General features: G+C 48.9%; 1 protein-coding gene and 2 long non-coding RNA genes across 16 annotated transcripts in view; 2 read left to right on the top strand and 1 right to left on the bottom strand.

Moving 5' to 3' along the window:
* The first annotated feature begins 6,702 nt into the window (after nucleotides 1-6,702).
* Nucleotides 6,703-19,718, top strand: LOC103352111 (uncharacterized). 3 transcript variants are annotated; one of them, XR_011390781.1, is made up of 6 exons: nucleotides 6,703-6,859; nucleotides 7,306-7,480; nucleotides 8,177-8,668; nucleotides 9,200-9,362; nucleotides 17,468-17,576; nucleotides 19,491-19,718. It is a non-coding gene; the product is annotated as an uncharacterized lncRNA (long non-coding RNA). The 3 variants fall into 3 exon arrangements; XR_007913880.2 differs by having other exon boundaries at nucleotides 6,813-6,933; XR_011390782.1 differs by lacking the exons at nucleotides 8,177-8,668; nucleotides 9,200-9,362 and having other exon boundaries at nucleotides 6,818-6,933.
* A 2,162-nt stretch (nucleotides 19,719-21,880) lies between these two features.
* Nucleotides 21,881-25,848, bottom strand: LOC138850682 (uncharacterized). Its single transcript, XR_011390783.1, has 3 exons — nucleotides 25,538-25,848; nucleotides 24,858-24,924; nucleotides 21,881-22,212 (listed from the first exon to the last, which is right to left on the bottom strand). It is a non-coding gene; the product is annotated as an uncharacterized lncRNA (long non-coding RNA).
* The window catches only part of THRAP3 (thyroid hormone receptor associated protein 3), a 65,502-nt gene continuing 65,015 nt past the window's right edge, over nucleotides 25,849-26,335 (top strand). For 3 of the 12 annotated variants that reach the window (XM_070078745.1, XM_070078741.1, XM_070078744.1), the window contains exon 1: nucleotides 26,052-26,137. The gene's annotated coding sequence lies outside the window, so the exon portion shown is untranslated. Of the gene's footprint in view, nucleotides 26,138-26,335 lie in introns of all 12 variants that reach the window. The other 9 variants (XM_051832198.2, XM_070078743.1, XM_051832197.2 and 6 more) reach the window with 8 other exon arrangements.

Raw genomic sequence — 26,335 nt, 5'->3', positions numbered from 1 at the left:
GAGTGAACCAGCAGATAGAAGACCTCTCTCTCTCTCTGCCTCTGCCTCTCTGTAACTCTGACTTTCCAATAAATAAACCTTATTTAAATAAATGGAAAACTGGGCCATTGCTGTGGCATAGCGGGTAAAGCTGCAGCCTGCAGTGCTGGTATCCCATATGGGCGCCAGTTCGAGTCCTGGCTGCTCCACTTCCAATCCAGCTCTCTGCTATGGCCTGGGAAAAAAGTAGAAGATGGACCAAGTCCTTGGGCCCCTGCACCCGCATGGGAGACCTGGCTCCTGGCTTCAGATCAATGCAGCTCCTGCTAATGTGGCCAATTGGGAAGTGAACCAGCAGACAGAAGATCTCTCTCTCTCTCTGCCTCTACTCTCTCTGTGTAACTCTTTCAAATAAATAAATAAATCTTAAGGAAAAAAAATGGAAAGTGAGCATTTTGGGAGAGACCTGCCCACGAGCAGGATTCAGCCCCTGGATCACCTGGCTGTAGGTGCTGGTGTTGTTCCTCGAGGATGACTGTGTTAGGGACAACAACTATTAAGGATACTTGTGAAGATACAGCAAGGAGGACTTTACCCAGGGCCATGTCACAGCACAGACACCACCGCAATGGGATCTTGCAGTGGAGGAGAGAACAGGCTCAACTCCAAATGCAGCCTGAGCAAGTGGGAATTTACAACCAAGAAGCAAGGTGGGGGCCCAGTCACTTGAGGAAGCCCAGAAGCTGGGGAGATTCTGGTTAAACCAAGCTGGGTTCTTGCTGAAGACAGGCCAGGCTTACGTGACATCGCTTGGGGAGTGAGTGAGGATGGAAAGATAGAGGATGGAGGGAGGGGTCCTGGCTGTACTGACTTAGCAGGCTTTTTTTTGATAAAACTTTTGTTTTTGTTTTTTAAATATTTTATTTATTTATTTGAGGTAGAGTTACAAAAAGAGGGAGAGACATAGAGAAAGGTCTTCTATCTGATGATTTACTCCTCAAATAGGTGCTGTGGCCGGAGCTAGGCTGTTCAAAAGCCAAGAGCCATGAGGTTTTTCCAGATCTTCCATGCAGGTGCAGGAGCCCAAGCATTTGGGGGAATATTCACTGCTTTTCTAAGCCATATGCAGAGATCTGGATGGGAGAAGGAGCAGCCAGGACTTGAACCAGTGCCCATATGAGATGGAGGCTTAGCCTACTGTGCCAGCCACAGCACTGGCCCCTGAAACTGGGTTCTGCATGGAAGCCCACAGATGGGCTTGGGAGAAGGTCCAGAAGCCTGACCAAAGTCTGGCCAAACAAAGAGCGTCTGTCTATCATGTGGCCTTCTTGTTCATAACTGGAATTTATTATCTGCATTTCTGGGGCTTAACCTACTGCTGTCCGGGTGGCATGGTTAACAGCATGGATCCTGGTGCTAGCATTGTGGCATAGCAGATTAAGCCCTAACCTATGGGATGCCGGCATCCCCATGATTGCCAGTTCGAGTCCCAACTGCTCCACTTTTTTTTTTTTTTTAAGATTTATTTATTTATTTATTTGAAAGGCAGAGTTACAGAGAAGCAGAGGTGGAGACCGAGAGAGAGAGAAAGAGAGAGAGAGGTCTTCCATTCACTGGTTCACTCCCCAGATGGCCGCAACAGCCAGAACTGGGCAGATCTGAAGCCAAAAGCCAGGAGCTTCTTCTGGTTCTCCCACAGGGGGCTCAAGGACCTGGGCCATCTTCTACTGCTTTCCCAGGCCATATCAGAGAGCTGGGTCAAAAGTAGAGCAGCCAGGACTCGAACCGGCGCCCATATTGGATGCTGGCACTGCAGGCAGTGGCTTTACCTGCTATGCCACAGCGCCAGCCCCATGACTGTTCCACTTCTGATCCAGCTCCCCGTTAATGTACCTGGGAAAGCAGTGGAAGATGGCCCAAGTACTTGGACCCCCACCACCCTCATGGGAGACCTGTATGGATTTCCAGGCTCCTGGGTGCAACCTGACCCAGCCTCAGCCATTGTGGCCATTTTGGGGAGTGAACCAGCAGATGGAAGATATCTCTCTCTCCCCCACTCCTTCTCTCTCTTTCCTTCTGTCTCTGTAACTCTGCCTTTCAAATAAATAAATAAATCTATCTTTGGGGCCAGTGTTGTAGTTCAGTGGGCTAAGCTGCCACCTGCAGTATTGGCATCCCATATGGACACTGGTCTGTGTTCCGGTTGCTCCACTTCCAGTCCAGCTCTCTGCTAATGCGCCTGGGAAAGCAGCAGAATATAGCCCAAGTGCTTGGGCCCCTACACCTACTTGAGAGACCTGGATGAAGCTCCTGGCTCCCAGCCTTGGCTGTTGTGGCCATTTGGGGAGTGAAGCAGTGGATGGGAGATTGCTGTCTCTCTGTAACTGCCTGGTGGTATTGGAGCCCTGGCTCTGGCACTTAGCTGTGTAGCTTTGGTTACAGGACACAGCTGTTTGTTTTTGCACCTGTTGAATGGCATGTGCTGCACAGGAACCCTACAGTGGGATACGTGGGGAACTCAGGAAAGTAAGCACTCACAAGGACAGACAGCATTTTTAGGGTCATCCTTCTGCTGATGGATCCCAAATAAGAATCCTGAGTCCAGGCCCCTTTCCTGAGGCTTACAACCTGCAAATCTTGGCCTGCATGTCTCGCCAGCTGCATCAATTCAACAAGTCTAAAACTGAGCCAGAAACTCCCTTTGGAGAACACCACCGGAAGCTTCCACTCCCCCAAGCCAGGGAAGTCAGCCTTTGTCAACTCTGAAATATCTCTGACCCTGGTCCCCAGCACCCTCAGCCTGACCCAGGCTGCCATCATCTCTGCCATCCCAGAAAGGTTGACAAGGCCTTCCCCTACTATGTAGTCTGCACAACGGCCACAAGTCTGTTCCGGATGCCCCTTAGCCCCTTCCTCAGCCTTCTCTCTGCTCTCCACACAGAAGGCACATTCGGCAGAGCGGCTTCCTGAGCCTCCTCATCTTGTCGTTCTCACACTCTGCCCTCTTCCCACCACGGGGGACTTGCACTTCCTCTCCAGGTCTCAGGGCCTTTGCACAAGCAGTTCTTTCTGCCCGGGACACTCTCCTCTGCTTGCCTTCTGTAGCTGGCTGGTGGCTATTCAGATCTCAGCAATCCTCCTTCCAGGAGGCCTTCTTTGACCTCAGTGTTCTGAACCTATCCTACAGAATAAACAATACATTTTCACATTTTAATGTTGTCTTTTTTTCCTAATATAATGTCCTTCTGTGTCTCTTTTTAGAAAGATTTATTTATTTATTTGAAAGGCAATTTACAGAGAGGCAGAGGGAGAGAGAGAGAGAGAGAGAGAGAGAGAGAGATCGATCGATCTTCCATCTGCTGTTTTACTCCCTAAATGGCTGCAACGGCTGGAGCTTTGCTGATCCAAAGCCAGGAGCCAGGAACTTCTTACAGGTCTCCCATGTGGGTGCAGGGGCCCAAGCACTTGGTCCATCTTCCACTGCTTTCCCAGGCCACGGCAGAGAGCTGGACCAGAAGAGGAGTATTTGGGACTTGAACCAGTGCCCATATGGGGTGCCGGCACTGTAGGTGGAGGCTTAACCCACTATGCTACAGCGCCAGCCCCCTTCATGCTGTCTTTTTTTTTTTTTTTTGGTAGGCAGAGTGGACAGTGAGAGAGAGAGACAGAGAGAAAGGTCTTCCTTTTGCCGTTGGTTCACCCTCCAATGGCCACCGCGGCCAGCGCGCTGCGGCCGGCGCACCGCGGCCGGCACACCGCACTGATCCGATGGCAGGAGCCAGGAGCCAGGTGCTTTTCCTGGTCTCCCATGGGGTGCAGGGCCCAAGCACCTGGGCCATCCTCCACTGCACTCCCTGGCCACAGCAGAGAGCTGGCCTGGAAGAGGGGCAACCGGGACAGAATCCGGCGCCCCAACCGGGACTAGAACAAGGTATGCCGGCGCCGCTAGGCGGAGGATTAGCCTAGTGAGCCGCGGCGCCGGCCCCATGCTGTCTTTTAAAATTTCCTCCAGTACCCAAGTCACACCAGCAGCGATGGTTTAATCTTCGGCTCTGTGTCCTCACTAGCCAGGTAGGCGCGGGCAGTCTGTGTGCCATGAATGACTGGCAAGAGAAACATGAGCCAGATCACAGAAGCCAGACCAGCCGGGTGAGTGGAGGAGACTAACAGGCGGGTGATGTTTCTACCGCACAGTGTGATACGGGTAGGGCCAACGCCACGCATCATGGAAGCTGGGCAGGGGTCAGGCACCACACACACACCTTGCATCCGAGAAGCCGGGAAACCTGCTCTTTCTCCTGTTGCATGAACAGCCCCAAGAGTTTTAGGTCAGGGGTAGGACGACTAGAGGTGAGCTGGGCAGAGTGTGGAAGTAAGCAGGCAAGACCAAAGGTCAGAGACAGTCAGGAGGCTGTGACAGGTAAAACATGTATGCCAGAAAACACTGACAGCCAGGGAAGGGCCCTGGGGAGAGAGAGAGGTTTCACTGCATGCTCTCTTGGACCTAAGGAATTCTGACTCCTGTGTCAATTGCTCAAAATGTCATTTCCGAGTGGACAAGGGGCAGGTGTTTAGCGCAGTGGTTGGTTTGTTGCATGGGACATCCACATCCTGCAGCAGGGTGCTTGGCTGGAGTCCTGGCTGCTCTGCTTCTGATCTGTCTTCCCCAGGGTGTGTGTCCTCGGGGCCAGCAGGTGACGGCTCAGGTACTTGGGTCCCTGCCATTCCTGCGGAAGGCCTGTATGGAGTTCCTGGTTCCTGACTTCCACTTCCCTGGCCCTGGATGGTGCAGGCATTTGGGGAGTGAACCAGCTGATGGAGGATCTCTGTCTGCCTGCCTTTCAAATGAAAATATGAGGGGAAATGGAGTTGAAAAAAAGAATTGGGGTGGGCATTACAGCAAGCCAGTCAAACTACCACTTGGGACGCCCACAGTTAGCCTGGTTTGAATCCCAGCTACTCCATGCTTCTGATTCAGCTTCCTGCTAGTCTGCCTGGGAGGCAGCAAATGATGGCCCAAGTCCTGCCACCAGGAGAACTGGATGGAGTTCCAGGCTTCTGGTCCTGCCTTGGCTATTGTGGGTATTTGTGGGTGAACCAGCAGATGGAATTTATCTCTTTCTCTCTGTCTCTCTGTTTCTGTCACCCTGGCTTTCAAGTAAATAAATACATCTTAAAGAAGTAAAAGAGGGGCCGGCGTTCTGGCACAAGTTAAGGCACCATCTGCATCCCATCTGAGCACAGTTTTGAGTCCCAGTTGCTCCACTTCTGATCCAATTCCCTGCTAATGGCCTGGGGAAAGCAGCAGAAGATGGCCTAAGTGCTTGGGTCCCTGTCATCCACATGGAAGACCCAGATGAAACTCCTGGCTTCTGGTTTGGCCTGGCCCAGCCCTGGCCATTGTGGGTGGCCACTTGGGAAGTAAACCAGCAGATGGAAAACTCTCTCTCTTTTCTTCTCTTTCTGAAACTCTGCCTTTAAAATAAATAAATAAATCTTAAAGAAGAAGAAAAAGAGAAGCAGGAGGAAGAAGAAACTCTCTATAGCTCGCCTAAAATTCAAATAAAGTCCAGGAGCCTAACCATCCCCTCTCCTGATCCCACCCCAGCCTTCTCCTCCCTCCACCTGTGCCACCAGTCCGTAGTTCCTCATTTGCGTGAATCATTATTGTAAAAGTCCCTCAAGTTCATTTTAAAAATCATCACCAGGTAGAGCCGGTGATTGGCACAGCAGCTGACACCACTCAGGACACCTGTGTCACGGATCAGAGTGTCCCATCTCTGCTTCTGATTCCAGCTCCCTACAGGAGCAGACCCCGGAGGCTGCGGGCCCCTGCCACCCGCATAGGAGATCCGGACTGAGTTGTGGGCGCTTGGTTTTGGTTCGGCCCAACCTTGGCTGTTGTAGGAAATGAACCAGTGGATGGAAGATCTTTCTCTGTTTCTTTGCCTTTCAAATAAAAATAAGGAAAGAAAAATTAAAGAAAAAAATTGCTATCCAACTTCTCTGTAGTGCTGATGGCAGGGTCCCTGGTCTCGCTTGGATGCCCAGCCCTGGGCCCTACTGACCCAGCACACAGCAGCCCAGGCCATCAGGAACTGCCAGGTGAGGTGTGTGGGAGGGACAGGTCAGGCAGTTCTGGCCCTATGTCCTGGTGACAGGCACTGGTAATTGAATCTGTACTCTGAGCCTTGAGTTCCAACACAAGAAACTATGTCCTGACTTCATAAATATATTCAATTATTATTTGTCAATTAAACGTCTAGTGAAAGAGAAATTATTTTCCCTGACTGTGGGCTCTGGGTCTTGACACCAGTACCAGGGCAGAAGAAAGAGATTCCTGGTCTCTGGGCAGAGGGCCCTGGGCAGGAGTCTGGTGTCACTGGCTGCCCAGGGCAGGCCTGTGGGTGAGGAGCCGCCCAGCCCCCAGTTGTTTTGTAACAGCTGCTGGACTGGGCCAGAGGAGAAATTTCAGGAGCTGGGGTGGGGTGGGGAGGAAGAGGTCAGCGGGAAGAGCAAGGCCACTGGGGAGGCTGATTTGGTCCCAGGCCCTGGGGGCAAGAGGCAGACAGTGGTTGGAGCTCCAGGCCTCTCAGAGGCAGACAATAGGGCCTTTGGAGCAAAGGCAAGATGGATGGAGGGGAGAGCAGGGATCTGCCAGGCCCCCTGCCTTCGCAGCCTCCCCCTTGGCCAGCCGCCTGGCCTGGCTCCCAGGCAGAGGCAGCTGGAGTGATTGGTGTGGGTGAGGGAGTAACAAGTGCCAGGGGCTTGTCTCATGTCTCAGAGCTCAGGGAGCCTGCCAGAGTGGAGGGCACGACTAAGAGCGAGAAATAGAGACAGAGATAAACAGTGATAAACACGGACAGCACCAGAGAGACAGGCAAGAGGAGCAGGAAAGGAGACGGAACCCGAGACTGAGGGGCCACACCAAAAGGGTCGTGGGGGGCAGGGGAGGTCAGCAGCCACAGGGCAAGCTGACCTCTCTTTACCCCTTCCTGGACCCCTGCTGTCTGCCCATCTTCCCTCTGTGTGGCTGTCCCAGGGCTTCTCAAGCTCAGCACCATTGACATGGAGGGCAGGATGACCCGTGGATGGGTGGGGGGGGGGGGGAGGCTGTCCTGTGCCCTGTGCGGTGCTCAGTAGCCTCTTTGACCTCTACCCATCTGCCTGTAGTGCACTCCCCCACCCCCCATTGTGGAGACCTAGTGTCTCTAGACATCACCGGGAGTTCTCTGCGACAGGACTGCTCTAAACTGAGCAGCTTACCTGCCCTCCAGGTGTGGTCTTGAGAAGAGCTAACTCCTAGGTGTCTAATTCTCCCATCAGCCCCTCTGCAAGGCCCCTGCCCCAGCACGGCTTCAACCTCCCTAACTGGAAAGCCAGAGAGACTGGGAGAGCGACTGAGCTCAGAGAGAGGGTCTGAAGGACTGCTGAAGCCCTCACAGAACTTCTGCTACCCTCACAGAGCTTCTGCTTTTGCTCCATGCAGAAGACCCTGCAGGTATGTTCTGGAGTATTCTAGGGAGTACTTTGTGAGTGTGTACGCTTGTCTCTAAAGGGGGGGAGGGAGAGCTGCACCTCCGACCATGTCTGGACAAGGCTCTTGCAGCAAGTCTGTGTTTTATTCTGTAACAGAGGTAAGAAATACCTGAATTATTTATTTCTCCAAATTGAATTATCTGCCCCCCAACCCTGTGCTAGGTGACTGGTGGGAAACTCAGTCACAGTTCTATTTTGGGCATCTCTACCCACTGGTAAATGTTCACAAATGATTTGGGTCGAGGGATTTGATTTGTAGCATTTGCCAGTTTCCATGGTGAAAATACTCCCGTTATGGCCCATTTCAAGCTACCAGCACTGCGCACCTGAAGAGGGAACTGGGAGAGGTGTGCACCAGCACAACTTTGGGTGGGGTTCCCACTATCCAGCTGTGAACAATAGCAAGGGCAAAGATGACACTAAAATAATTAGGAAGTGATGCCCTTCAATGATTGTTATCACTTTTGAATGTACTTGAATTAGAAGCTTACAACTTAGGGTTTTGTGATGTGTCCACCCAGCTGAGGCACCGTGTATAACTCCTGGGGGTGGGGTATGCAGTCCAGAACATTGGGGGAGGGATGTTCTCTGATCTTCCATGGACGCTGTCCCCGTGACTCAGCTTGGCTTGGCCACAGAGGTCTTTGTGTCTCCGCAGGCAGCTCTGCAGGCTCAGCCAAGGTCCCAGGAGATGTAAGCGGCAGTGATGCCAAGTTGCTTCTACTTCAGAAAAGACAAAGCAGCAGCGAAGACACCCAGCCCCCTGCTCACTTTCTCAGGCTTGAGAGAGCTCATCAGACATTCTCTGGTGGGCCCACTTCCACCCCTCCTGAGTTGGGAGCCCTGTGCAGGCACTGGAGCAACCTAGCCCCATGTCTCCAGGAGCTGAGCCTTAGTAAACAAAAGGCCTGGCTGGGGGTTTCTCATGGTGCCTGGCAACTCCAAGGCCTTAGCAACCTCAGTCGCCACTCCTAGGCAGGAAGGAGGAAATGTCCCTCAGCAAGGCGACCACAAAGCAAATAGCAATCCGCTGAGGCTCTGAACTAAATAAAGGAAGCATTCAGGCTAGAAAAGGAGAGATTCTGGTGAGACTTCAAGAAAGACTTCCTGGCCTACCTGGAGGGAGACTAACACAGGCACTGTGAGCCAGGTAAGAAGCTCCCCTCCAGGCTGCTGACTGACCACTCAGCCGACCTATGGCCCCATGCTCAGGTAACTTCCTCTGATGGTTCCCTACTCCTAAAGTCTCTCTCTCTCTCTCTCTCTCTCTCTCTCTCACACACACACACACATACATACATGCATATTTATATATATACATACATACATATATATACACACACACACTCCCTACTCCTCAGGGTAAAGTCATATATGTGTGTGTATACACACACAATACATAAATATACATATACACACATACACACAATATAGATACACAAATGTATACATGTATACACACTCATATATATGTATATGCATACATATATATATTAATTTATTTGAAAGGCAGGATGACAGAGGGAGAGAGAGACAGACAGAGATCTTCCATTCACTGACTCACTCCCCAAATGGCCCCAGTGGCCAGAGCTGGGCCAGTCTGAAGACAGGAGCTTCTTCTGGGCATCCCCTATGGGTGGCAGGGGCCCAAATATTTGGGCCATCTTCTGCTGCCCCCCAGGTGCACTAGCAGAAAGCTGGACCTGAAGCAGAGTAGCCGGGACTCCAACTACGCACTCCCATGTGTTGCTGTGGATTCATTCTGAGAGGAGGAGTGCAGTGGGGGCAAGAGGCACGGAATCACCACCACACAGACCCTGGGAGTCGGTGAAAGCAGGCCAGAGGTGAGCAGCCTGCAGATACATTTATTTCTGTTGGTACAGCAGCTTATATAGCCGAGGCAGCCAATCCGGTCAAGCGGCGGTTTATGCCCTAACCAATCACAGCCTGTTGCCAGGCAGTTTCCGAAGCCATCCAATCACAGCCTGTTGCCAGGCAGGCTCCTTTGCCAGTGGCCATCTTGGCATGGCCTTCTCATTCCACCACACCCATGTGGGATGCAGGCATGCCAAATGGCAGCTTAATCTGCTGCACCACAATGCCCACTCCCCTAAAGTCATATTAATATCTGAGTGCCTGAACCTTATGAGGTAGGAGTTGTCCAGTTTTACAGATGAGAAAACTGAGGTTCAGAGAGGGTGAATCACTTGTTTGAAGGCACAGAGCTAGGGAAGTCATGAAGACTGAAATAAGAACTCACATCTGACATCAAAGCCTGTGCTCTTGGTGCCACGTGACTCCCTCTCTCATTTCCACCTGTCCCATCCTCCTCTACAGCCTCCCCTACTACAACCTGCACCCCCTCTCCATAAATAAGCTGGTAGGAGTGGGGGGGGCAGCGGTGCAGTGGAGTAGCTGGTAAAGCCTCCCCCTGCCGTGCTGGCATCCCATATGGGCACCAGTCTGAGTCCTGGCTACTTCACTTTTTTTTTTTAAAGTTCACAGAGGACCAGACTTCTTTTTTTAAGTCTTTTTTTTTTGTTAAGATTTATTTATTTATTTGAAAGTCAAAGTTATGCAGAGAGACAAGGAGAGGCAGAGAGAGAGAGAGATGCACAGAACTTCCATCTGCTGGTTCACTTCCCAAGTGGCCGCAATGGCCGGAACTGTGTGAATCCTAAGCCAGGAGCCAGGAGCTTCTTCCGGGTCTCCCACGCAGGTGCAGGTCCTTGGGCCATCCTCCACTGCTTTCCCAGGCCATAGCAGATAGCTGGGTAGGAAGTGGAGCAGCTGGGACTTGAACTGGTGCCCACATGGGACACCAGCACTGCAAGCGGTGGCTCCACCCGCTACGCCATAGCACCAGCCCCTGCTTCACTTCTGATCCAGCTCTCTGCTATGGCCTGGGAAAGCAGTGAAAGATGCACCCGTTGTGGGAGACCTGGATGAAGTTCCTGGCTCCTGGCTTCAGCCTGGCCTAGTCCTGACCATTGTGGTCATTTGGGCAGTGAACCAGCAGACAGAGGTCCTCTCTCTCTTTCTCTGCCTCTGCCTCTCCCTATCTGTAACTCTGACTTTACTTCTTTTTATAGTTATATATTTTAATATATACATATTTCAAAAATATTCATGTTTTTCAAATAAATAAATTAATAAATCCTAAGGGGGGGGATAAAAAGAGAAGCTGGCAAGAGGAACAATCTCAGGGGTGGAGAACACCTGGCCCGCAGGCCATTTATATAAGGCCCCTGAAATCATTTGGTCTGGCCCTGCCAAGGCACCCACATGGGACTCAAAATTCAATAAATCTATAGCAGGCTAGTTTTGAAGTTGATCATATGGGCTGCAAATGATGTTATAAATATCCAAATGTCCACTGACAGAAAAAAGATTACCCATCCCTGAATTAATTGATGAACCTGCAAAACCATCGCCTTGGTTTAGTGATCGCCGACCGTACCATAAGATAATTTTAAAACAGTGCTATTGAACGTTTTCTTTCTAAGCCAGATAAACAGCATCTCAACTTTAGCACTGCACAACTGCCATTTTGAGAAAGGTTATTCTTTGTGTGGAGGGTGGGGCAGTCCTGTGCACAATCCCTGGCCTTTATCCACTAGATGTCAGTAGTACACCCCAGGGTCCTACAGCCAAAAATGTCTCCAGTCACTGCCAAAATGTCCTCTTGGGTGACAAATCCCCCATCCCACCGTTGAGAAACACTAAGTTAAACCCAAGATTGAAAAAAAAAATCTCTCTCCATGAAGCAAGTTTTAAGAGTTATATAAATTCATTTTTTGTTCTAACAAACTACCTGAGCTGGGTGATGTCTAAATCAAAGAGGCAGAGGTCAGTATTGTAGTATAGTGGGTTAAGCTGCTCCCTGAAATGCCAGCATCCCAGATGGGCACCGGTTCGAGTCCTAGTTGCTCCACTTCCAATCCAGCTCCTGCTAATGTACGTGGGAAAGCCGCAGAGGGATGGCTTAAATGTCTGGGCACCTGCCACCCATGTGGAAGACCCAGATGGAGTTCTAGGCTCCTGGCTTCAGCTTGACAGTTTCAGCTTTGTGCCATTTGGGGAGTGAACCAGCAGATGAAAGACCTTCCTCCCTCTCTCTTTTTCTCTAACTCTTTCAATTAAATAATTATTAAAAAAAAAATAAAGAAGCGGGGCCAGCTTTGTGCACAGAGGTTTAACCAACACTTGCAACACCAACATGCCATATCGAGTGCAGTTTTGAGTTCTGGCTGCTCTGAGGGCACCAGAAGATGGCCCAAGTACTTGGACCCTGGCCACTCATGTACAAAACCAGGATGGAGTTCCTGGTTTCTGGCTTTGACCTGGATATTGTGGCCATTTGGGGAGTGAGCCAGTGGATGGAAGATATTAATCTTTCTTTCTCTGTCACTTTGCCTTTTAAATAAATAAATAAATCTTTAAAAAAGAAAAAGAAATTATTTAGCTCACAGTTTTGGAGGCAGGAAGTGCAAGATCAAGTGATCCCATCAGTTTGGCCTTTGCTGAGGGCCTTCTAGCTATATCCCAACAGGGCTGATGGGATCATGGCAGGAGATTGTGCCAGAGCAGAGAGTAGTCACATAATAAGACAGTTGTGCTCTTTATAACAACTTGCTCTCAAAGGAACTAAATGGGATTCCTGGGGATACATTAATCCTTCATTTTAAAAAAGATTTATTTCTTTAAAATTTATTTATTTATTTATTTGAGAGGCAGAATTAGAGAGAGAGGGACAGAGAGAGATCTTCCATCTGCTGGTTCACTCTCCAAATGGCCGCAATGGCCTGAGCTGGGCCAATCTGAAGCCAGGAGCCAGGAGCCAGGAGCTTCTTCCAGGTCTCTCATGTGGGTGCAGGGGCTCAAGCACTTGGGTCATTTTCCACTGCTTTCCCAGGCCATTAGCAGGGAGCTGGATTGGATGTGGAGCAGCTAGGACTCAAACCAGTGCCCATATGTGATGCCAGTGCCACAGGTGGAGCTTTAACCTACCATACCAAAGCACTGGCTCTTATGTATTTATTTTTTAATGATGTTTTTCTTTTTTTTTTTCTTTAGGATTTATTTTATTTATTTGAAAGAGTTACAGAGAGAGGTAGAGACAGAGAGAGAGGTCTTCTATCTGCTGGTTCACTTCCCAGATGGCTGCAACAGCTGAGGCTGCACCGATCCGAAGCCAGGAGCCAGGATCTTCTTCCGGGTCTCCTACATGGGTGCAGGAGCCTAAGGATTTGGGCCATCTTCTACTACTATTCCAGGCCATAACAGAGAGCTGGATGGGAAGAGGAGCAGCTGAGACTAGAACCAGCACCCATATGGGATGCCGGTGCTTCAGGTCAGGGCTTTAACCTGCTGCGCCACAGCACTGGCCCTATTTATTTATTTTGAAAGTCAGAGTTGCAGAAGGAAAGGCAGAGACAGAGAGATATTCCATCTGCTGGTTCACTCCCTAGATGTAATGGCCAGGGCAGGGCCAGGCCTAAGCCAGGAGTCTAGAACTTCATCTAGGTCTCCCATGTGGGTGGCAGGGGCCCAAGCTGCTTTCCCAGATGCATTAGTAGGGAGCTGGATGGGAAGTCAAACAGCCAGGATTTGAACCAGCAATCCAATATGAGATGCTGGAATTGCAAGCAGTGGTTTAACCCACTGTACCCACAGAGTAGGCCCCTGCACTAATGCCTTTAAAGGGCAGCATCCCCAGTGACTTAAGCACAGCCCACTAGGCCCCACTTCCAGCACCTTGATAATGGCACACAGGAATGGAGTTTCCAGCATATCAAGCTTTGCTGGATGCACTCAAACCATATCCAAACCACAGCGGAAATAAGTCACCAGTGCAGTGAGGCAGCCCTGCTCTGAGCAACTGGAGGGAGATGGATCACTGAGGTTCAGCCTCCGGTTTCTGATGCAACAGAGTGGGGGCAGAGGTGATTTCTAAGGTCTGAATCCCGGGCAACAGCAGGGTCCGTGGAAATTCTCTAAGGTCAGCACTACCAAAATCAAGTCCAAGGGCAGTCAGCCACTTTACATTCACTTCCACCCCAGAGGGGTTTGCAGCTGCAGGAGGAACTTGTTTGGAGCCAAGGATGGGAAAAGGGCAACAGGTGATTGATGCCACAGCCAGTGTTCCTATAGGTGGGGAAGAGGGGGTGGACAGGGCCTGGAGATGAATTCCAAAGTGGTGCTACTCAAGTGTGGTTGCTGGCCTGTTGGCTGTGTGGCCTTTGATGAAATGGGAATGTTTAAAAATTTTTATAAGGGCTGGTGCTATGGTGCAGTTTATTTTTATTTTTTTTATTTTTTTGACAGGCAGAGTGGACAGTGAGAGAGAGACAGAGAGAAAGGTCTTCCTTTGCTGTTGGTTCACCCTCCAATGGCCGCCGCGGCCTGTGCGCTGCGGCCAGTGCACCGCGCTGATCCGATGGCAGGAGCCAGGTACTTATCCTGGTCTCCCATGGGGTGCAGGGCCCAAGGACTTGGGCCATCCTCCACTGTACTCCTGGGCCATAGCAGAGAGCTGGCCTGGAAGAGGGGCAACTGGGACAGAATCCGGCACCTTGACCGGGACTAGAACCCGGTGTGCCGGCGCCGCAAGGCGGAGGATTAGCCTAGTGAGCTGCGGCGCCGGCCACTATGGTGCAGTTTAAATTGCTGCCTGTGGTGCTGGCATCCCAGTTCAAGTCCTGGCTGCTCTACTTCTGATCCAGCTCCCTGATAATATGCCAAGAAAAGCAGCAGACAATGGCCCCCAAGTCCCTGGGTCCCCACACCCACATGGAAGACTTGGAAGAAGCTCCTGGCTCCTGGCTTTGGCTTGGCCTGGCCTGGCCGCAGCCATTGCAGCCACTGGGGAGTGAATCAGCAGATGGAAGATGTCTCTCTCTCCCTATGTTTCTTCCTTTTTCTTTGTAACTCGCCTTTCAAATAAAATATGTACATCTTTAAAAATAACTTATAAACAGTGCAACCAAGTAAGATTGTGACTTTTGGATGTAATAATACAAATTTTATCTTGTGTGTCTTTTTAAATTTCATTTTTCTAGTAAGCTATTTCTCATTGTATTTTCTTATTATTTTTTAAAATATTTATTTATTTGAAAGGCAGAGTTACAGAGAGGCAGAGGCAGAGGCAGAGAGAGAGAGAGATAGAGAGATCTTCCATCAGCTGGTTCACTCCCCAAATGGCTGCAACGGCCAGGCCTGGGCCAGTCTGAAGCCAGGAGCCAGGAGCTTCTTCTAGGTTTCCCATGCAGGTGTAGGGACCCAAGGACTTGGGCCATCTTGTACTGCTTTCCCAGGCCATAGCAGAGTGCTGGATCAGAAGTGGAGCAGAGACTGGCGCTGTGGCACAGAGGGTTAATGCCCTTGCTTGAAGTGCTGGCATCCCATATGGGTGCTGGTTCAAGACCCGGCTGCTCCACTTCCAATCCAGCTCTCTGCTATGGCCTGGGAAAGCAGTAGAAGATGGACCAAGTTCTTGGGCTCTTGCACCCACATGGGAGACCTGGAACAAGCTCCTGGCTCCTGGCTTCAGATGAGCACAGCTCTGGTCATTGTGGTAAATTGGGGAGTGAACCATTGGATGGAAGACCTCTCTCTCTGTCTCTCCTCTCTCTGTGTAATTCTGACTTTTAAATCAATAAATCTTTTTTTTTTTTTTTTTTTTTTTTTTTGTACAGGCAGAGTGGACAGTGAGAGAGACAGAGAGAAAGGTCTTTCTTTTTCTGTTGGTTCACCCCCAAATGGCCGCTCCGGCTGGCACGCCGCGGCCAGCACACCGTGCTGATCCGAAGCCAGGAGCCAGCTGCTTCTCCTGGTCTCCCATGCGGGTGCAGGGCCCAAGGACTTGGACCGTCCTCCACTGCACTCCTGGGCCACAGTAGAGAGCTGGCCTGGAAGAGGAGCAACCGGGACAGAATCCGGCGCCCCGATCAGGACTAGAACCCAGTGTGCTGGAGCTGCAGGTGGAGGGTTAGCCTATTGAGCCGCCGCACCGGCCTAAATCAATAAATCTTTATTTAAAAAAAAAAAGTGGAGCAGCCAGGACTCAAACTGGTGCCAATATGGAGTGCTGGCGCTGCAGGAGGTGGTTTTACCTGCTGCACCACAGCAATGGCCCCTGTCATTGTATTTTATAAAAGACTCTGTCATGAATTGGGAATTAAAAGCAATGCAAAAAAATTATAAATGTTTGAGGTGATGAATATGCTAATTATTCTGACTTGATCATTGTTCATTCTATACATGTGTCAAAATATCACATTGTACCCCAGAGTAAAATAAACAAAAAGACACCCTCCACCCTCCTCTGCCATTGTAATTTTATAAGCACTGTTCTAAAACCAGCTGGTAGGGGAGAGTGCTTGGCACAGCAGTTCAGAGGCCCACTTGTTGGGACCGGCACTGTGGCATAGCAGGTAAAGCAGCCTGCAGTGCCAGCATCCCATAAGGGTGCCAGCTCCAGTCTTGGCTGCTCCACTTCTGATCCAGCTCTCTGCTTTGGCATGGGAAAGCAGTGGAAGATGGTCCAAGTCTTTGGGCCCTTGCACTCATGTAGGAGACCCAGACGAAGTTCCTGGCTCCTGGCTTTGGATCGGCGCAGCTCCAGTCATTGTGGCCATCTGGGGAGTGAACCAGCAGATGGAAGACCTCTCTTTCTCCCTCTCTCTGCCTTTCAAACAAATAAATAAATCTTAAAAAAAAAAAAAAAAAAGAGGCCCATTTGTGGACTGGCGCTGCCACCTAGTATGTTAAGCCTCCGCTTGCCGCACCAGCATCCCATATGGGTGTCAGTTTTTGTCCCAGCTGCTCCTCTTCTGATCCAGATCTCTGCTTATGGCCTGGGAAAGCAGTGGCCATAAAGTGCTTGGGCCTCTGAACCCATGTGGGAGACTCGGAAGAAGCTCCCAGCTCCTGGCTTCGGATCAGCCTAGCTCAGGCCATTGCAGCCATTTGGGGAGTGAACCAGTGGATGGAAGATCTCTCTCTTTGTCTTTCCCTCTCCTCTGTATCTCTGCCTCTCAAATAAATAAATGAGAGAGAGAGAGGGAGGGAGGGAGGAAGAAAGGAGAAAAAAAGAGAAGAGGAGAGGAGAGGAGAGGACAGGACAGGACAAGACAAGTCTACTTACAATGCCCTCATCTCTTATTGGAGTGCCTGGGTTTGAGTCCCAGTTCTGTTGCTGACTCCATCAATTCTGCTAATTCGGACCCTGGGACGCAGCAGGTGATGGCTAAAGTACTTGTATCTTTGGATTCAATTCCCAAATTCCCAGAGACATAGATTGAATTCCCAGATCCTGGCTTTGGCTTGGCTCTATCTTGGCTACTGGACATACTTGGGGAATGAACCAATGGATGAGATATCACTCTCTCTCTCTTACATCTAAATAAATGAAAACTTTATTAAATTTATTTTATTAAACTGGGGAAAGTATAAACCTAAAAAATAACAACAACTCCCAATCTTCACTGCACATTAGAATCTCTTGGATCAGCATTTAAAAACCACCATCACTGGGTCCCACCCCCATACCAACTAAATCAGAATCTCTTGGAGGTTGGGCCCACACAGACATGTTTTGGAAAAATTCCCAGCGGATGTAATGTGTGGCTAGGTGGAGGATCTCCGCTTCACTGAAGGATCAGCCTTGGAAATGGGAGGATGGAGGCCTTTGGCAGAGGTCCCCACAATTGCCTGCACATGGGAATCACCGGGGAAATTTCTAAATGCAGTGACGCTGCGTCCCACAACACAAGGCTGAAAGCTACTTGGTCTGGTGTTGGCATCTGGAAACTTCCTGAGATGACTGTGATGTGCAGAGAAGTTTGGGAATCCCTGCACTAGAATATTCCCTGATAACAGGTGCTAGTTGATTGACAAAGGAGTAATAGTTGCCTGCTCACTCACTCTCAGCTCCTCTTTTTGCCAGAGATCAACAACAGAACAAGCCACTGTAACTTTGACCAGAATGTTGGGTTTGGTTCTGCAAAGCAAAAGATGGAGTAAATGGGCCTTGGTTGGTCTAAGCAATAGCGAAGGTAAGTGCCCCTCTCCACAAGTGGCCTTTAAACTTGGAGGGTCAGACTTGGTGCTGGTCCCAGTCTATCCTGAGTTCCCTTCCCACTGTCCTTCCTGCCAGAGAGACTTATAAATGACACAGAACTCCAACAGCTTCTCTCTGTTAGTCATGACTTCAACTTAGAAGCCAAACTCAGAACAGCTCATTTATTGGTTGTTGACATGGAAAAGTCCAAAAGTGCTGCTAATTTCAGTCATGGCTGAATCCAAGGGCTCAACTGGGATAGTCAGGAATATGTCCTTCTCAGCTCATGGCTCTGCTCTCTCTGCCGGGCAGAGATTACTTAGAAGTAATCAGAGGGGACCAGTACTGTGGCATAGAGGGTAAAGCTGCTGCCTGCAGTGCCGGCATCCCATATGGGCACCGGTTCAAGTCCCAGCTGCTCCACTTCCAATCCAGCTCTTTGCTATGGCCTGGGAAAGCAGTGGAAGACAGCCCAAGTCCTTGGGCCCCTGCACCTGTGTGGGAAACCTGGAAGCTCCTGGCTTCTGGCTTCAGAGCTCTGACCTTTGTAGCCAACTGGGAAGTGAACCAGCGTATGGAAGACTTCTCTCTCTCTCTTCCTCTCCTTCTCTCTCTGTGTAACTCTGACTTTCAAATAAATAAATAAATCTTTAAAAAAAAGTAATCAGAAGTAAATCCACAAATTTTAGAAATCCATACAAGACATGAATGAACATTTTTCCCATGAAACTGAGATTTCAAAGAAAAATCAAAATGAAATATTGCAAATGAAGAATTCAATAGATCAAATAAAAAATGTGGTGGAAAGGCTTAACAACAGAATTGGTGAGGCAGAAGGAAGAATATCCGAGTTAAAAGACATATCTCTGGAAATTTTACCAGTGGGTATATCATACAAAAAAAAAAAAAAGAAAAAAAAAGAAAGAAAGAAAGAAAAAAGAAATTAGAAAACTAAAAAGCAGTGTTGGGGATTTATGGGATACTATCAAATGACTCAACATATCTTAGGAGTTCCTGAAGGCATGGAAAAAGAGAATGGATTAGAAGGCCTTTTTAGTGAAATAATTACAGAAAACTTCCCTAGTTTGGAGAAAAAAAGGGATGTCCAGGAAGCACATAGAACTCATAATAGACATGACCAGAAAATATCTTCCCCATAACACATTATAGTCAAACTCTCCACAATAAAGCATAAAGATTCTAAAATGTGCATGAGAGAAATTCCAGATTACTTTCAAAGGATCTCCAATAAGATTCACAGCTGACTTCTCATCAGAAACCCTATAAGCTAGGAGAAAATGGCGAGATATAATCCAAGTCTTAAGAGAAAAAAACTGTCAACTCAGACTACTGTACCCTGCAAAGCGCTCATTTATGAATGAAGGTGAAATAAAGACCTTCCATAACAAACAGAATTTGAAAGAATTTGTCACCACTCATACAGCCTTACAAAAGATGCTTAAGGATGTGCTACACACAGAAACATGGTCATCACTATGAAAGAAGAGGAAGGCAGAAAATCTCCCAGTAAAAGTACAAATGAAATCCAAAGTAAACAATAGGAACATTTATGGAAAAATGGCAGGGAAATTGAACTTATTCTGGGTTTTCTTCTGTAGTTCCTTAGATTTCAGAATACCCTGACACTGGGAATCTAGTCACATATTAACACAATCTGGTTTTGAATCTTTTAAAAAAGAATGTATTGATTATACTGGACCATCTTTTTTTTTCCTTCTCTTATTACATACCATTTGTATGATTACAGTGTTAAGTCTTAGTTCTTATGTCTGAGCAGAAGAGTGTATCAGTGGGGCCAGGGCTGTGGTGCAGTGAAAGCCCTGGCCTGAAGCGCCATCATCCTTTGTGGGCACCGGTTCTAGTCCTAGCTGCTCCTTTTCTGATCCAGCTCTCTGCTATGGCCTGATAAAGCAGTAGAGGATGGCCCAGGTTCTTGGACCCCTGCACCCATGTGGGAGACCTGGAAGAAACTCCTGGCTCCTGGCTTCAGATCAATGCAGCTCCTGCTGATGCGGCCAATTGGGGAGTGAACCAGATGATGGAAGACCTCTCTATCTCTATCTCTTTCTGTAACTCTTTCAAATAAGTAAAATAAACCTTTTTTTTTAAAAAAAAAGGAGTGTATCAGTTATTTTAAATGAATTTTTCCCTGTCTTTGAAGTTCAGTCTGTAAGTGTGCCATAAGAGAAAATAATTGGGTCTCCATTACTTGAATACTTGAAAACTGAAATTGATAAGATACATTATGTAATAAATTAGGTTTTCATTTCTGGATAAAATTAAAAATGAAAAAAAAAATGTACTACTTAAAGGGTAAAAATGATAGTGCTTATAAGCACTGTGAACACTTTTGTGTTTGAGGCTCCCAAAATCCAAGTGTTTAAAAGATTTTTCTCCTACACCCTGCTCTTCTTTTCTGTGCTTCATGCATTTGTTCTTATTATTGTTGTAAAACAGCAGGGTGAAGTGTCACTATATCTGTGTTCATTACTAATCCCATATCTTTTCTAGCTAGGAAAAATGTCTCAAAAATACTCTTAGTGTCATTTTTGTGCTAATATTTTACCCATTAATGGTATTTTAGATACCTTTAATCATTTTAATAAGATGTCTGCCAGTGCCACGGCTCACTAGGCTAATCCTCTGCCTTGCGGCGCCGGTACACCGGGTTCTAGTCCCGGTTGGGGTGCCGGATTCTGTCCTGGTTGCCCCTCTTCCAGGCCAGCTCTCTGCTATGGCCAGGGAGTGCAGTGGAGGATGGCCCAAGTACTTGGGCCCTGCACCCCATGGGAGACCAGGATAAGTACCTGGCTCCTGCCATCGGATCAGCGCGGTGCGCTGGCCACAGTGCACCTGCCGCAGCGGCCATTGGAGGGTGAACCAACGACAAAGGAAGACCTTTCTCTCTGACTCTCTCTCTCACTGTCCACTCTGCCTGTCAAAAAAAAAAAAAAGTGTCTATAAAAATTTAAAACATTTTTTTTTTTTGACAGGCAGAGTGGACAGTGAGAGAGAGAGTCAGAGAGAAAGGTCTTCCTTTGCTGTTGGTTCACCCTCCAATGGCCGCCGCGGCCGGCGCGCCGCGGCCGGCGCACCGCGCTGATCCGATGGCAGGAGCCAGGAGCCAGGTGCTTTTCCTGGTCTCCCATGGGGTGCAGGGCCCAAGCACTTGGGCCATCCTCCACCGCACTCCCTGGCCACAGCAGAGAGCTGGCCTGGAAGAGGGGCAACTGGGACAGAATCCGGCGCCCCGACTGGGACTAGAACCTGGTGTGCCGGCGCTGTTAGGCGGAGGATTAGCCTAGTGAGCCGCGGCGCCGGCCTAAAAATTTAAAACATTACACATTGTATTTGAACTAGTTAGTGAAGAGTAAGAGAAAAAACTAGCTTATTGAGACTGTAGATGTTTCATTAAATTTCAAAATTTTTAATAAAGAAACTTTCAGAGATAGGTTGAGACCCGACAGTATCCATTAAACTAGCTCCTGTGATGTGAAAAGGAACTCCGGAAGCAGTGGAGGACATGTGAGGGCATTTACTTGCCATGGTTGTGGGTGTGGTCTGCTCATACTTAAATACAGGTAGCGACACACTGACATTTTTGTTGCCCAATAATCTGGAGTAGTGTCCGGCATTTATCTGTACTAAAATAACTATAAATTAATGGAATCTACAAAGAAGAAACTTTATGATTGTACTATATTTGGGAGCCTTTGTATAGCTAGGTAAAGTTTCCATGATACAAAGTATTTGGATTTTAAAATTTACTGTTATAAAGGAGAAGACATGGCATTATCCCATGTGCTTAAATGATAGCTTGCTTATTGAGTTTCAGAAAAAAACAATATAAAATGATGAATTGTCTCTGCGATGGCTATAATAATTGGCAAGTTGTAGCATAAAGCTTAATCCTGTTTCTCAAATGTGAACCACAGTAGTCTAATGCTGCTTTGCATATATTGTAAGTGCTACAAATAGTTTCAGCACTGAACACATATTGATACCTTTCAGATGAATGCAACCTGGTGTTCTGCTATGCCTCAGAAAGTGCCTGTGTCTGCAAACTTGTTAATCTGTTTAGTAATGGAGATGCTTCCTGTTCTTTTTATGTTGTTCCATATTTTCATGTTTAAATGTGAATTTTCACATTTTTACTACTGTTAATTTAAGCACAACTTGTTCAATGGTTAAAATGCGGTTGTCAGTGAAGAAACGTAAAAACAACCTCATTCATGTAACTGCTTAAGTAAAAACTTTTTGTTTTCTATGTTCATTTAGGTTTTTTTTATGATTTATTTATTTATTTGAAAGGCAGAGTTACAGAGAGGCAGAGGCAGAGGCAGAGGCAGAGAGAGAGAGAGAGAGAGAGTCTTCCATCTGCTGGTTCACTCCCCAAATGTCTGGAGCTGCGCTGATCCGAAGCCAGGAGCCAGGAGCTTCCTCCGGGTCTCCCATGTGGGTGCAGGAGCCCAAGTGTCTTCTGCTTTCTCAGGCCATAGCAGAACGCTGGATTGGAAGTGGAGCAGCTGAGATTCGAACTGGGGCCATATGGGATGCCAGCACTGCAGGTGGTGGCCCCTCCATTCATATACTTCTAATGATCTGTATTTCTGTTTAAATATAAGTGATGATGTTTAGGTTTTGTGTCTGTTTAATAAGACTCTCTACCATTGACTAAATGAAGGAATGTTGAAGAGATTTTTATTCTGTAAATAAAAGTTGGTTGAAACAGTAAAAATATTTTTAATTATTCCATTTTCCATAAACTTTATTTATTGTCAATTTAATTTACTTGAAAGGCAGACAGATTTCTCTTCTACTGGTCTGTTCCCCAAATGCCTCCAATAACTGGGTCTGGACCAGGCTGAAGCAAAGACCATAAACCTCGCCGGCGCCGTGGCTCAATAGGCTAATCCTCCTCCTTGCGGCGCTGAATACTGGGTTCTAGTCCGGTCGGGGCGCTGGATTCTGTCCCGGTTGCCCCTCTTCCAGGCCAGCTCTCTGCTGTGGCCCGGGAGTGCAGTGGAGGATGGCCCAAGTGCTTGGGCCCTGCACCCACATGGGAGACTAGGAGAAACACCTGGCTCCTGCCATCGGATCAATGTGATGCGCCAGCCGCAGTGCGCTGGCAGCAGCGGCCGTTGGAGGGTGAACCAATGGCAAAAGGAAGACCTTTCTCTCTGTCTCTCTCTCACACTATTCACTCTGCCTGTCAAAAAAAAAAAAAAAAAAAAAAAAAAAAAAAAAAAAGACCATGAACCCAATCCCAAATTTCTTACATGGGTGGCTGCCACCCCAGGGTGTTAGAGCACAGTACTGGACCCAGCACTGTGATGTGGGACATGAGCAACTCAGCTGGCATCTTAATCACTAGACTAGTTTTACTTTTTTCCTGAGTATCTAGCATAGAGACTGGCACCATAGTAAGTGTTAAAAAAAAATGAGTGGAGTAATGAATTTTTTTTTCCATGAGAGGATCTCAAAGCCCAGTTGTCATGAGTATGGTAAGCCACCATTTGGCACAGTTCAAGTGTGGGCTGCTCTGCTTCTGATTAGCTTCCTGCTGATATGAACGGGAAAGCAGTGTAAGATGGCCCAAGTACTTGGGTCCTTGCTACCTATGTGGGAGACCAGGAAGAAGTTCCTGGCTCTTGGTTTTGGTCTGGCCTGCACCTGGCTGCTGTGGCCATTTGGGAAGTGATGGAAGATCTGTCTATGCTCTCTCTCTGAAGTAAATAAATAGCCTAATGGAGAATGCAGACATACAACAATTAAATATACAATTAGCTAGATAATACCATATTGGAGGGAAGAAGTCAGTTTCTGGCAAGTTCAGTTTGTGATACTTGTGGGGAATCAGAGTATGATGGCTCCCAAACATCGGGAATTTCCTAAGTGAATTGAGTCTAAGATGTAGATGAGGGAGTAAAATTCCTAAAAGAGATGTAAAAGTTAACTGAGTGCCATATGACTCAAGGAGAGAGTTTACTCAGAGAGTCTGAATGAGAAGGAAGGGTAGAGACTGGAACCCTGCAGGGAAATTTCTGGGCCAGGGCAGGGGCAGAGGCTGGGAGAGGTAAGAAGATCCAGAGTAGAGTATTGCAGAAATCAACAGGAATGACCAAGTAGGTTTCAAAAAAAAAAAAAAAAAATCTTAAAGATTTATTTATTTGAAGGGCAGAGTGACAGGGTGAGACAGATCTTCTAGTTCCTCCTTCATTCCCTAAATGGCTGCAACAGCTAGGGCTGGGCCAAGCTGAAGCCATGAGCCTTGAATCCATCCCAGTCTTCCTGGTGGGTAGCAGGGTTATTAGCAGGGAGGTGGATCAGAAGCTGAGTACCTGGGATTCTAACCACTGTTAGAGAAGGTGGGTGTCCCATGCAATAGTTTAACTTGCTAAGCCGGCGCCGTGGCTCACTAGGCTAATCCTCCACCTTATGGCGCCGGCACACCGGGTTCTAGTCCCGGTTGGGGCACCGGATTCTGTCCCGGTTGCCCCTCTTCCAGGCCAGCTCTCTGCTATGGCCAGGGAGTGCAGTGGAGGATGGCCCAGGTGCTTGGGCCCTGCACCCCATGGGAGACCAGGAAAAGCACGTGGATCCTGGCTCCTGCCATCGGATCAGCGCGGTGCGCCGGCTGCAGCGGCGGCCATTGGAGGGTGAACCAACGGCAAAGGAAGACCTTTCTCTCTCTGTCTCTCTCTCTCACTGTCCACTCTGCCTGTCAAAAAAAAAAAAAAAATCTTAAAAAAAAAAAAAGTTTAACTTGCTGTGCCACAAGGCCTGCCCCCACCATGTAGTTTGTGTATCTATCCGGTTTACCACTGTGTTCCCAGCGTTTTGCACCAGGCATGATATACATTACAGCCTCCACCCCCTGCACAACCTATGAATTGAAAATTAAACAGAGGCTGGTGTTGTGATGCAGTGGAAGCAATGCCTGTGATGCCAATATTCTGTATTCGAATGCAGATTTGAGTCCCAGCTGCTCTGCTTCAGATCCAGCTTCCTGTTAATGTGCTGGGAAGGTAGCAGACGGTAACCCTCGTGGGGATCCGAATGGAGTTACTAGCTCCTGGCTTGGGCCTGGGGAGAGATCTTCCATCCTCTGGTTTGGGGAAAGAATCAGATGGGAGATCTCTCCCCCCATCACTTTGCCTTTCAAATAAATAAATCTCAAACAAACAAACAAAACACCCGAAACAACTAAATAGAACCCAGACATTTCAAGAAGCATGCACAGTATGCTACCCACCGGAAGTGCTCCAAGGAGGTGAGGACGAGCAGCACGGAAGGACTACTGCTTAGGGGACTTGGTTGAGCTAGCTCGGGAAGAAGTTAGAATTTTTAAAATATTTATTGATTTGCACTTTGTCTACTGTGTCCTGGGGATACAGAAATCCACAAAAACTCCTCTTGGCTCTCAAACTCACAGTTGGACGGGGAAGACAAACACAGGCCCTGATATTCTGAGTGTCAGGTGCAAATGGCTATGGAAGCCCAGGTTGGGGTGGGGTGGCTCTTGGGCTCAGAAGGCGGCACAGCAGAGGGGCCTCTGAGCCCCTCTTGTGCGAGTTCACTAGGGCAGGAACTGCAGAGCCAGTCAGCCTGTGCAGAACCTCCATGCGTTTATACAGCAGCTCAGCGGTCTGCTCACAACGCGGATTCCAAGGCTACAAACTTCCGGTTCGATAGGCAAGTGGCACCCATCTTAAACGACTCTGGGTCACACTCAGAAAACCTCTTTCTGCGCCCTCATTGTAAATTACGGAAGCGGGGCGGAGCAGCACGGGAGGTGAGGCTGGCGGAGGGCGTCGTTGCCTATCCGGGCTCCTCCAAAGGAGGTCACTCATCAACAATTAAAAAAACAACAACAACTAATCCCTCCATTTTGCTCGGCGTTCTGAACCTATCAGATGCTTTCATGTGCCTTACTCTCGCGGGAGCCTCGCAACAGCGCTGTCGGGTAGAAATGCTCATTCTCATTTTCTAGGGGAGGAAACGACTTCAAAGAGGGGAGATGATTTGCTCAGGGCCACAAAGCGGGAAGCGGTAAAGCAGAGACTCAAATGTAGGGAATCCGACTCCCAGCTCACAGACTTTTCCACGACGCAGGCAGGCCGGCGAGTGGGTGGGGCCCAGGCCCTCCCTTGAGGCTGGTTACAAAATGGTGGGGGTAGTGGCGTCAGCAACGCCCCCGCCCCTTCCGTCCACCTTCTTCTCTCTTCCTCGGGCCACCCAGGCGCGGGGGAGGGGACGGGACGGAGCAGCCCACGTGACGGACGACAGCTCGGCGCGTGACGCAAAGCGGCGGGCTCAACGCTCGCTTTTTCTTGTGGGAAGCGTAGTTCACGAGACCGTCAGGTCGGCAGGGAGAAGCGGGAAGAGGACTACATTTCCCAGGAGGCTGCGGGGCGGCGCCGCTGCCGCCGGAGTCGGAGAGCGGGGACGCGGAGCGCGCTGTCGGGCGGGGGCGAGGTTCAGGCCGGTTGTGCCGTTGCGAGGCTGCAGCTGCGGTCGCTGCGGTGGGCCCAGGTGAGTGAGCACCTCTGATGGGAGTTAGGACGGCTCAGCCGGCTCTAGTCGTTTCCTCTTTTATCTTTTCTTCTCTGTGACTGAGTCAGGGTCGCGGGAAAGGCCTATCGCGGAGCCGTTCGCCGGCGCTTCCACCCTGGCCTCTTCTGAGCGGGCCCTGCTCCCTGGGGCTCCTCCCCCTCCCCGCCCTTCAGCCCC

The sequence above is a fragment of the Oryctolagus cuniculus genome, chromosome 7 (assembly GCF_964237555.1).
Source record: "Oryctolagus cuniculus chromosome 7, mOryCun1.1, whole genome shotgun sequence".
Lineage (NCBI taxonomy): Eukaryota > Metazoa > Chordata > Mammalia > Lagomorpha > Leporidae > Oryctolagus > Oryctolagus cuniculus.
This window is presented reverse-complemented; position numbering and strand designations above follow the sequence as displayed.